The sequence below is a fragment of the Nicotiana tabacum genome, chromosome 2 (assembly GCF_000715075.1).
Source record: "Nicotiana tabacum cultivar K326 chromosome 2, ASM71507v2, whole genome shotgun sequence".
NCBI classification, from domain to species: Eukaryota; Viridiplantae; Streptophyta; class Magnoliopsida; order Solanales; family Solanaceae; genus Nicotiana; species Nicotiana tabacum.
This window is the reverse complement of record NC_134081.1, coordinates 98,419,890-98,431,915: the sequence shown is the minus strand read 5'-3', so window position 1 is coordinate 98,431,915 and position 12,026 is coordinate 98,419,890. Positions and strand designations below refer to the sequence as shown.

Genomic DNA, 12,026 nt, shown 5'->3' with positions numbered 1-12,026 from the left:
ACAAAAACGCACTTAAAGCCATGCTTAACAAGAAGTCCAGTAGAGACTAAATTCTTTCTCATTTCGGGAACATGAAGGACATTGTTCAAAGTCATGACCTTGCCAGAAGTCATTTTCAAAAATATCTTCCCATATCCTTCAACTTTTGCTGTTGAAGCATTTCCCATATAAACTGTCTCTCCGGGTCCAGCAGGAGCATAAGTAGCAAAAGCTTCTCTAACTGCACAAATATGGCGAGTGGCTCCTGAATCAAACCACCACAGTTTAGGATTTCCCACCAAGTTACATTCGGAAAGCATGACACACAAGTTATCATATCAACATCATCATGCTTTACTACCATGTTTGCTTGACCCCTTTTCTTGTCTTTCTTCGGAGCACGACACTCCGTAGATTTGTGTTCGATTTTCCCACAGTTGTAGCAGTTTTCACTAAACAACTTCTTGCTTGGGTTGTATTTCGGACCAGAAGCCTTCTTCCTCTTTTTGTTATCTTCAACAATATTTGCTCCCATTATTGTTGAATTTCCACGGCCTCTCCTTTCAGCAGCTTTATTTTCCTCTTCGATTCTCAACCGAACAATGAGATCTTCAAGGGACATTTCCTTTCGTTTGTGTTTCAAATAATTTTTGAAGTCCTTCCATAACGGAGGCAACTTCTCAATCATTGCTGCTACTTGGAATGTTTCATTGATGACAAGACCTTCAGCAAGTAGATCATGAATAATCACTTGCAATTCCTGAACTTGGGTAATAACAGACTTGCTATCTACCATTTTGTAGTCCAAAAATTTTGCGGCAACGAATTTCTTCATCCCGGCATCTTCAGTTTTATATTTCTTTTCAAGCGCATTCCACAATTCTTTTGACGTCTCCACGCTACTGTATACATTATACAGATTATCATCCAGTCCGCTAAGAATATAATTCTTGCATAAAAAATCAGAATGCTTCCACGCTTCAATCACGATAAAGCGTTCATTCTCTGGAGTTTTATCTGGCAGATCAGGAACATCTTTCTTGATGAACTTCTGTAGACATAACGCAGTTAAGTAGAAGAACATCTTCTGCTGCCAGTGCTTAAAATCAATCCCGGAAAATTTTCTGAGTTTTTCTGCCGGTGCTAACGCCGGTGTTCGACTTGTCGATGCGTTGGCAGTCACCGTCGGAACAGCTTGGTTTTCGCTTTCAGCCGTCATTCACGTTTTCAAACTAGAGTAAAAATCACGTAGATTTTAATCTCCAACAAAATGCCACGAAGGCTTTACTCTCCAAAACGGGAGTACACAAAACCACAAAGGTTTTAGTTTGCAGAATAATAAGAATAATACAAATACAGAAATAAATATTAAATTCCTTAAGATTGTTAGTCCCGCCAATATTGCTGTATTTGTAAATAATAATTCTGTAAAATATAAGTTATCGTAATGAAACAGTAATTAATTCGAGCCCACTGAATTTACAGTGTTTCCTTAAGGAATTTAATCCCCTCCTAGTACCCAAGGTAATGGATTATTTCCTCCCAGGATAGAACGAATCACACACTGGTGTAGCGGTACTTCAAACCCCAGTGTTTCAGCGAACACAAAGTTCGGTAGCAAATCACATTTACAGTTGCTTTGTTTGAAATTAAAACAATGCAGAACGAAGGAGTAGAAACTCAGAAATTCGTATGGAAATGCTGAGAGGAAGGAGTGCAATGTATAGCCAAAGTTGAGCGTTTTTTTCAGATTTGTTGGTGTTTTTCGTTTTTCGTTCATGTCTTTCTTCAACAGCTGCTGCACATATATATAGCAGCCAGCTTTGAAGATGAACGATCCTCCATCCTCCATGGTGGAGCATGCACTAGCTTATTTGTGGAGCAAGCACTTGGCCATGGTAGGAAGAGCATTAGGCGGCTGCTATTGCAGCTGGTGGTCAGTACACGGATTGGAACATATCTGTTATAAATGCGGATAATCTTACGTTAATATTTACTATTAACAAATAAATTTGGTCCAAAAAATTAATCAATCAATCATTTGACCAAATCCGAATCCGAATCCGAATCCGAAGCCGAAGCCGAAGCCGAGCCGAGCGAGCAAGCGACGACGACGGCGCGAGGCTTGCTTTCTTCTTAACTCTTTAAGAGTTACAAGAAGAACAATTATATATATACCCACCAAAAAATATTTCCTCTTCCAATATGGGACAATGTCTCATTGTCAAGAGGGGAAAACTTAAAATTTTACTCAAAAATTTAATTTTCCCTCCATTTCCCATTCACCCTCATTTTAAAACTATTTCATCTTTAAATAACAAAAACCTCAACAATCCCCCACATGAATGGGGAATGGCTATATCACGGAAGTATGCATGAAAAAACTGTGTGATTTGCAAGCAAGGATTAATCACATCTGGATAAGCAGGTTTCCCTTTGAACTTTCCGTAGTGAACTTATGTCGGATATATTCGATTAGCGGTAGATTTGATATCTTTGAACCGTCGAACTTTGGTGTATACCTAGACAACCATAAGTCACACAATCAATCTTTAACCATCTTTGGTTCTCATTGTTGTGTTCGTTTCAGCCATGAACACCGCCTGGTTTCATAAGTGCGTAGAGAACTGGCCTTACAAAGTTCTCCTTGAAGCGGCTAACACTTCACACTTACATAGGTAATTCCTAAACGTTTCATCCTGTAGATACACTATTTGATATACCCCGTATCAAATTTAGAAATCATTAAAAAGCCTTAATGCTTTATCCTTGGTACTGAATATTTTCTCATCACGAGAACGGACTAAAATTTTATTTGACAATGTTGAACCGTCATTAATGACTTTGTTTGATCTCCTTGAACCTAGATCTTGGGATCTCCAGTCTTCTAGGTAGAGTTACCGCCACAATGACTTGTTCTCGGCCATAGCCCCATTCCCCTTGATGATTTCTCAACTACCTCTCTAGTTAGGCCTTTTGTAAGTGGATCTGACACATTATCACTTGACTTTACATAGTCAATCGTGATAATTCCTCTAGAGAGTAATTGCCTAACGGTTTTATGTCTTCGTCGTATATGACGAGATTTACCGTTATACATAACACTCCCAGCCCTTCCAATTGCCGCTTGACTATCACAATGTATGCATATTGGTGCCAACGGTTTGGGCCAAAATGAAATGTCTTCCAAGAAATTCTAGAGCCATTCAGCTTCTTCACCGGCTTTATCTAAGGCTATGAATTCAGCCTCCATTGTAGAGCGGACAATACATGTTTGTTTGGACGACTTTCAAGATACCGCTCCTCCACCAATAGTGAATACATATCCACTCGTGGACTTAGAATCAGTTGAACCGGTGATCCAATTTGCATCACAGTATCCCTCAATCACCGCAGGGAATTTACTGTAGTGCAAGTCAAAGTTCTGGGTATGTTCTAAATATCCCAAAACTCGTTTCATTGCCATCCAATGAGATTGGTCTGGATTGCTCGTATATCGACTCAGTTTACTTATAGCACAAGCTATATCTGGTCGTGTACAATTCATGATATACATTAAGCATCCCAACACACGAGCATAATCCAATTGTGATATGCTTTGGCCTTTATACTTTGCTAATGCAAGATTCACGTTAATTGGAGTCTTTGCAACTTTAAAGCCCAAGTGCTTGAATTTTTCAAGTACTGTCTTAATATAATGAGATTGTGACAATGCCAGACCTTGAGGAGTCTTATGGATCTTAATTCCCAGAATTAAATCAGCAACTCCCAAGTCTTTCATATCAAACTTGCTATTGAGCATACGCTTAGTAGCATTTATGTTGGCAATGTCATTACTCATTATCAGCATATCATCCACATATAGGCAAACAATGACTATGTGATTTGGAACATTTTTAATGTACACACATTTATCACATTCATTTATCTTAAAACCATTTGACAATATTGTTTGGTCAAATTTCGCATGCCATTGTTTGGGTGCTTGTTTTAGTCCGTAAAGAGACTTAACAAGTCTACATACCTTCTTTTCTTTACCTGGAACCACAAACCCTTCAGGTTGTTCCATGTAAATTTCTTCCTCCAACTCTCCATTTAAGAAGGCCGTCTTAACATCCATTTGATGAATTTCAAGACCATACACTGCCGCTAATGCTACTAACATCCGTATGGACGTAATTCTTGTAACTGGAGAGTATGTATCAAAGTAGTCTAGACCTTCTCGTTGTATATACCCTTTGACTACGAGTCTTGCCTTGAATTTATCAATAGTGCCATCATCTTTGATTTTTCTCTTAAAAATCCATTTAGAACCCAAAGGTTTATTTCCAGGAGAAAGATCAACCAATTCCCATGTATGGTTGTTCAATATGGATTCTATTTCACTATTGACTGCCTCTTTCCAAAATAATGATTCGGAAGAAGTCATAGCTTCTTTAAATGTTTGAGGCTCATTCTCCAATAAGAAAGTCACAAAATCTGGTCCAAATAAAGTAGAAGTTCTTTGACGTTTACTACGTCTTGGATCCTCTTGATTACATGTACTTTCTTTTGTTTCTTCTCGAGGTCGTTTAGACCCTTCACCAAATGACTCACATTCCTTTTTATACGGATATATATTTTTAAAGAACTCAACATTATCTGATTATATAACCGTATTATTATGAATGTCGGAATTTTCTGATTTGTGAACCAGAAATCGATATGCTTTACTATTTGTCGCATATCCTATGAAAACACAATCAACGGTTTTCGGTCCTATCTTTACCCCTTTTGGGTTTAGGAACTTGCACTTTTGCCAAACACCCCCACACTTTAAAATAATTCAATTTGGGCTTCCTTCCTTTTCATTTTTCATATGGAATGGGTTGTGTTTTGCTATCGGGCACTCGATTTAATATTCGATTAGCGGTAGATTTGATATCTTTGAACCGTCGAACTTTGGTGTATACCTAGACAACCATAAGTCACACAATCAACCCTTAACCATCTTTGGTTCTCATTGTTGTGTTCGTTTCATCCATGAACACCGCCTGGTTTCATAAGTGCGTAGAGAACTGGCCTTACAAAGTTCTTCTTGAAGCGGCTAACACTTCACACTTACATAGGTGATTCCTAAACGTGTCATCCTGTAGATACACTATTTGATATACCCCGTATCAAATTTAAAAATCATTAAAAAGCCTTAATTCTTTATCCTTGGTACTGAACATTGTCTCATCACGAGAACGGACTAAAATTTTATTAGACAATATTGAACCGTCATTAATGACTTTGTTTGATCTCCTTCTTCGCCCCAAATTTCCTCCTCGTGATGTAATAAGATTGTTGGTATGAAGAGCAGTGATCCAGTTGGTAGATGAACATCCCCTAATTTAGTTTCTTCATTAGTCCTTCGGATGCGTGTTGCTAGTGGTGGATATAGTCTTAAGGACTCGTACAAGATCATTGTCACCTGAAAATATATATTGAATTATCGAGGTAAGAAATGATCCTCTCATTAATCAATCTGCAATAAACTAAAACGAGCGTAGTCAATAGAAGTATACTACAGAACTTTAAGAAAGTTTATCCCCTAATTTAGCTTCTCTATTGGTGGTTAAGTCAAGAGAAGCATTAATCCTTTATAACATATGGTAGGTAACTAGAAGCTAATAGATGATCTTTGATATTGTCCTTAGATATGCTGGTTTAAACAAAAGATGAATTTAGCTCATATACACAATGAACTTTTACATATTTTAACCAGTTGTAGCATGTAACTTGCCTGAAAAGATTTTATTTTCCAAGTTACGCTCTCAGTCTATAAAAGCTAAACTTTAGACAAAATGTTCTTACGCACTTATCTCGCCAGGCAAGTTGCCATTACAACTTAGATGCAAAGGCGGATTTAGGGGCGGAAGGGTTCACCCCAACCCCTTTCGCCGAAAAATTAAACTGTATCACCTCTATATATTATGTTTTGAATCCCTTTGATACAACCCAAAAGCATAGCTTAGTAGTCAAGGGGGTTCAAAACATTTGTAAGGTCATTGGTTCAATTCCTACTAGCTACAATATTTTTTAACTTTTTTCTTTTTTGACCCCCTTAGCAGGAAATCCTGCCTCCACCACTGCTTAGATGACTCTATGTACCAGTAAAATTTTCCCCAACTGATATACCAAATCTTGATTACGATAATGACTGCAATTTAGGACGCGTTTGGCCATAGATTTTGCCAAAATAAATTTGGGTTTTATTTGGCAAACACATGTTTGGCCATAGATTTTGCCTACATTTTGGCCAATTCCCAAATCCCAAAATAGCTGGTTTTGGGCCAAAATATCACTATTATATTTTTTAAAAATTGCCCCAAACTTTTATATTTTATAAAAGAGCCCACCATTTATTATTTTATAATGATGTTGCTTCGTCTTCTCGGTCATCTAATAGTGTATCATGTAGTTCATTATAAAAATGATAATATTGTATCAAATTTATTTATGTTCAGGACTATGGTTTGCGATAATATAATGAATATTATTGATAATGGTAATGTTGGGTATTTGTGATAGTTTTTAGAACTTATATGTATAAGTCATGTTTCATGTTTTTTCAAACCAAACTTCTCCCAAAACAGATGTCCAAACACATTTTCATATTCAAACCAAACTTCACCCAAATCAGATTTTTCACAATAAATTTGGGAATCTATGGCCAAACGCATGCTTAGTATCCTAGGTTTCCTCTGGTCTATGCATACATGAGTTATTTTTCCAAGTTATGGTGAAAGAACTTACAATTTTTAACCGGCTTAATTCATCAAAAGCTGGTTCATCATTTCCAAAGGCTTGTAAAACTTCCTCTCTAGCTTTTGCCTGCCAATCTTGATGCCTAGACAACAAAATCATAGTCCAAACAAGCCACACTGATGTTGTCTCTTGACCAGCATAAAATAATTTGCACTCTTGAATTACTTCAGGAATAGTCAATCCAAATTCCTTGCTTCCTTGCTCTTCAATTTCATTGGAATTTGATTCCAGTAGTGTACCTAATAGGTCATCACCAAAAGCCTGCCCTGCATCTTTTGCCTTTAGTCTGTTGTCAATAATACGCCTGATCGATTCTTGAACTTCCCTTTCAGTTTCTTTCAATTTCTTGTTGCTTTTGGTGGGCAAAAATCTGCAAATTAAAGTTGTAACTTAACAATAGAAAATCACACATGTAACAATTATTGGCTTTGCAAAGTGAATAGCTCTACATAACTGCAAAATTGATCCTTTGGATATTCGTATTAAGCCTTCAATTTAGCAAAATATGTGTTTTTCGTCATTCTGTATAGGAAATATGTTATATTTATTTTATTTCAAGAACTATATTGCCCTAAAATACAGAATAACATTACAAATTTGACATAACACAGACAATTAAATGATTTAGTTGTTAATAATTGATTAAATTTATGAAGATCACAAGCACAAGGATCAAAAGTTCACATTTCAATTTATTGAACGGTATATGTGTTTAACCAAACATCAACAGGATCAAAATCAGAATCTATCGATATTTTGGGGACTAAAAAGCGTATACTTCCCATAACTCTACTTGAGTAAGATAAACTCTAGACAATTCTAGTCATGATAAAAAGTTTAGTTGTCCTAATTAGTGGCAGCAATAATAAAATTAAACAAAGTAGATGCTAAAATAACCTTGATCCTGGGATATAAATGGAATTAAACTGCTTCATAATAATCTCAGCTAGTTCTTTTTGAAGTTCAAATATTCTTCTGCCTTCTTCGTAGCTACTACCAAATGCTGTGCGAGAAATCATATCACTTGTTAATTTCTGAAGATGAGGCCAAACATCCAACTCTTTTGATCCTTGCCCTGGTACAATCTGCTCCCATTCATTTAGCATCTCTATACAGCTTAAATAAAAAGCTGGCAGCATAAGCTACTTGCAAAACAAAAGCAAAATGTATATATCTCGTTAGTTATAGAAATCATTCATTTCGTCTGTGTAACTTATTAATGACAAGCTAATGTAGAAAGCTTATTTATAATTTCATTATGTGTAAAGAATATTAATAGCAGTATGATATAATGCTACAAGGTCCGTTAGTAGTTTTGAATTGTACAATCATCTCATCTAAAAGCTTAATCTTTGAGATAAATCAGACTTTTCACTTAATTGTATAAGTTTACAATTCAAAGAATATTAATAGCTACTCTATAATGCTCCAAAGTCCAATAATAGTAATTTTGAATTGTGTAACCATTCATTAAAAGGCTTAATTCGTTACATAGCGCACAATTTCCCCTTAATTATGTTTTGTCTCATCACACCCTTCACCGGGTCTGATTCATTTCTTGGGTCATACGATAAAATAATTTTTGCTTTGGGTGGCGAAGAGAATTGAACCTAGGATCTTTTGCTCACTCTTTTACCTTGCGGATTGTATGGTCATTTTTAAAAGTTTAACCTGTTAGAAAGAACATAATACTACTTTTTAAGTAGTGCTTAATTTACATATTTTATTTTCAACAAGTAGGAGGATGAAAAAAAGCATATCATGCATTAGAATAGATAAGCTAAGGTAGTAGAACCTTTAACTTCTACATATGGAAGACTGGCTTTAAGATCTTCCTGTGTTTTGCCCATTTATCTTCCTCATAGTTTGCAATGCCTCTAACCATCAGATTGGCCACTGGATTGCTGTGGTGAGGCTTCTGATACACATAATTCTTAGCAAATATCTCTCTAATTAGTTCACTCTCCATTATCAATATCATTGGTTTTGGTCCAAACCATACAAAGCATTTTTTCCCTGCATATATATACACAATCTTTGAGTCAGCAAAAGCTTCTATTCACAACTTAAATCCAAATAGTTCCTATTCCTACAACAATAAAATGGGAAAATGATATTATATAGCTGCTCTTAAAATAATAGCCGAAAAATGTATATTTTATATATATATATACATATACATTTATGTATGATTATATACAAAAATATACAAATTTTATACACTTTTGCGGTCACCGAATGTAAATATTTTCGGTTGCAGGTAAAAGTGATATTTTCCCCAATAAAATTAGGACATTATTACATAGTACTAACTACACATACCATATTTACTAATGATTTGAATAAAATAAGGAATGATACTTGGGGCAATATCATTTGACAGATTATTAAGAGGCTTGGACTGTGCTTTCTTGATGCTGTTAGAGAGCTCTTTCAAGTCTCCATGGAGGAGCCTATAAGAATTTCCCCTGAGGCCCTGTTGTATGAGGAACTTCTCCAATTTCTTTGGCCTAAACCATACCAAATTCAACACTTTCAATGTATATACTAAGAAAATGATCCCACACATTGTTGCTGCAAACATGCTGTAGAAGTTCTCCATTTTCATTCCCGGCCCCTAGAAACGTAGGCTTAATAGCTTTGTGATCTCTGCTTTTTATTCCTATGTATTGAGCAGAGGGGTGACCGGACCCCGTTAACCTCGGCAGATATGTTGGATATAGATGTTAAAAATAATCATATATTTTGTTCGGAATCCTTAAGAACAAAAGTCTGATGGAAGGACTGGTTGAGCAATCCGCTCATGTTCCCTGTTACCTTCTAATCCTCGGACCACATTTATTTTTAATACTATATGATTATAAGCTAACAACAGGGGCATCTGCAGATTTGCTGAAATCCAGATTCCTTGTGTTTGACTCGGACAAGTTCCAAAGACAAAAAACTTGACTCTGGCAGAAACTACTGAACCTATAAAACCACAGATGAGGGACTTAGTCAACAGACAGATCAAGCCAGCCGTTTGGATATAAAACTTTTTTTTTTCTAAGTGAAATTAACCTCCAAAACTCAATATCAACTTTTAATACTCTTTTTTCAACTCCAATTTCAATGTTCAAATACTCGGTTTTCAACCTCAAGTTGATGAGCGGACCAAGAAGCAACAACGACAAAATGTGTTTTAATTTGTATCATGCAAGAGGATCATTCGCGTTTCAATAAATATATACACTTAAGAGCAACTAAATTTTAGGAGTAAGGAGGGAGAAGATCTTAAGTTTGACTGAAAAGGAACTTTGTAACTTATCTTTTTATATGTTCATGCCGATTGGAATCTTTGGCAGTTCGAGTGGAAAAAGTCGTCCCACGGGGAAGAGAGGAGGAATAACTAAAAGCCTAATAACAGAAAATCCTCTTAATTAACTTTAGAGTTAATATCCTAAACCTCCCTAAACTATCAATTTTTTTGGCAGTTACATACTTTAACTATCGGGTGCCCCAAAATCCTATTAAACTAAATTGCCCTTCATATTAAAGTCTCCTCGTTGCATCTTAGAGGTGTGCCTAGTACAAGCTCCTAATTATCAAAAAAATGTGTCATGCAACAGTACACGTGGCTATTTAACTCAGCCTAAAACCCCTCTAAACTATCACTTTTTATCAGTTGCCTACTTAAACTATCTGGTGTCCTCAAAATTTCTTTGAACTATATTCTCCTATATTTGAAAACCCCTATCGAATTATTATTAGAGGTGCGTCTGTATAACTATATTAACTTGTAGTTTGTACTAAAGTTTGATGTAGCTTACTCATGATGCATTACTCTCGGATGACTGATTAATTCTACGAGTTTTGGCCAAATATAGGATATAATATAATGTGTTATTTTTAGATCCAATATTGTAATTGTGTTTTATACTAGACTCCACTTGAATAAGTCCTTGTTTATATTTACTTTGCAACACATACAAAAAAAGGCATATAATGTTACATTTATGAAAAACCCATCTCATAAACAAGATTACACAACATAATATTCCACAAATAAGAAACCAATCGGCCAGCAACTACAATCTCTAATTCTAGATCACACAAAACAAGGCTCAAGAGATTCAACTTTATTCTCTACGAGGTATTAGGTTTAATAAGAAGATTTAAATGGTATTCTTTCAATAATATGGATAAGAAGAGGAAATAAGAGAGGGAGAAAAAAATTCAGAGGGAACCCATATGGAGTGCAGAAGACGAAAGATGAGAAAATGAAGAAGAAAGATGAAAAAAGAAGGAAGAATGGCGAAAAATTGAGGCCGAAAGGTCAATATAAAGCAAATAAGGAGAAAATTTAAAAATTAATTTTGAAAAAGTGACTAATTAGTCGTTATATTCTGTTAGGTGAAATATCTTAATGGCTTTTTTCAACAAGTCATACGTTCTCAAGCGTGTTATTATACATGTTATGCCAGGTAAACAATGTGAGAGTTTTAATATGAAAGAAAATATAGTTAAGAGGGTTTTGGGACACCCAATAATTTAAATATGTAAATGCCAAAAAATTGATAGCATAAGAGATTTTAGGATATTAACTCTTAATTTTAAGAATGTCCGGCTTGAGATTTTTAAATATAAAATGATGTTACTCTAATGTTAGGAACTAGGAAGATACAGCTGTAGACTTGTAGAGGATGGACAAAAACGAAGAAGTAAAAGTAACAGGATCTAAGGAAGATGACGAAAAAATATACTAAAAAGGTATGAAGGCGGCAACTAAGCACCTAGCAATTGTTTGTATGGGAATTAAAGTTACATATTTGGCGGTTCAATCAAAAATATGTGTATCTCCTAGCCTCTCTCTTTCTCTCTTTATATATATAACCACTTACCAATGCACAAACGGTCCCAATATATAAACTTTGTGGATCGAGTTATTTGGTCATGTCTTTTCCTTTTCTTTTGTGGGCATATAATGCATGAACAACTGTTATATACATCTAACTCTGACTAAAAAACATTTCCATATGCGATGCAGTACCGACCATTGCTTATATGATTAGGAACAAGCGTAATCCTTCTTCTTACTCAATTTGATTTAGTCACATATAATGTTTACCAATTCAACATTAAATAATTTCAAAGTTAACTACAATTTTATGAAAAATAAATCTTTAATAAACTTTCTAATGAAACTGAAACTACTCAAAATACGTCAAATACTTGATGAAGGTCCTTCTCTTTTAAGTTATTAACCCGAAAAAAGA

The 12,026-nt window shown here is 35.3% G+C and overlaps 1 pseudogene; it reads right to left on the bottom strand.

Moving 5' to 3' along the window:
• Nucleotides 1-4,971: 4,971 nt before the first annotated feature.
• On the bottom strand, nt 4,972-10,037 carry LOC107821327 (cytochrome P450 CYP72A219-like; annotated as a pseudogene).
• Between the last annotated feature and the right edge of the window lie 1,989 nt (nt 10,038-12,026).